Source organism: Lottia gigantea (genome assembly GCF_000327385.1).
Source record: "Lottia gigantea unplaced genomic scaffold LOTGIsca_4137, whole genome shotgun sequence".
NCBI classification, from domain to species: domain Eukaryota; kingdom Metazoa; phylum Mollusca; class Gastropoda; family Lottiidae; genus Lottia; species Lottia gigantea.
The window spans coordinates 1-911 of record NW_008709439.1 but is presented as its reverse complement, the minus strand read 5'-3'; positions in this window follow the sequence as shown (position 1 = coordinate 911).

Here is a 911-nt window from a genome sequence, read left to right as displayed (position 1 = left end):
CTGCGTCAGTCATCTTGGATTGCTTCTTGCGAACGTCGTTCTTCTTCTGTGTACGAGAGGAAAATGAATAGACTAAACGCGTGTATTGTGTAGACCCATACAAGTAAAGCGCGGACTTGATAGTGAGCACGCCTTAATTTTACCTGGTTNTGACTTGAGATAAATCTTGTGTTTGTAATTTCATGACAAATACGTATTTCAAGGGTCATTTTTGCTAATTTTCCCAAAAATTAGACTTAACCTGGTCAAAGAAACATTTGTCTACTATACCAGTCTCATACTGTGAGGAAATTGGCAATATTTGAACTCAAATCACGGTTTTTTAGAGCCCGACTTTTCCTTTTCGTCCGTTTCAGTAGTGAAAAAGACCCAACTTTCACTCCAGTTCCGTAACACAGGGCAGGTAAGTGACTTTGGGAGGGCTAAATAGGTGCAAATATCAGTCCACTAGACTTTTTCATAAGTTTGAGCAATCTCCCACCTTTTGGGACTTTCTTATAAGGAAATCATAGAGGGCATTGGCGCTCAAAATACACCACGGTGAAAATGTATGGTTTAAAGTTCATTAACGTTCTGTATTGAGATTGGCGTGAAAAAGAGTGAATAAAGTGAAAGAAATTAGGAAAAACTGAGAAATGAAGAAAATCGCGTTTTGTCTCTTACCTTTGAACTTGGACACATACATACTTACCATATCAAAATCCCATGACAAGTGTACGAAATTTTAACAACACAACACTTTATAAAACATTCTGTCAGGGTTTGAGTAGATCTACTCAAAAATTAAACCCCACCCCACCGTATTGTGATCCCATATTCTCGCCTAGTGTTTCTAAGTAAATTGATTAGACCTGTAGGATAATCCGGTCATTGGCGGTAATCAACATAGACGTTCGGTCGGTGTATTTGCA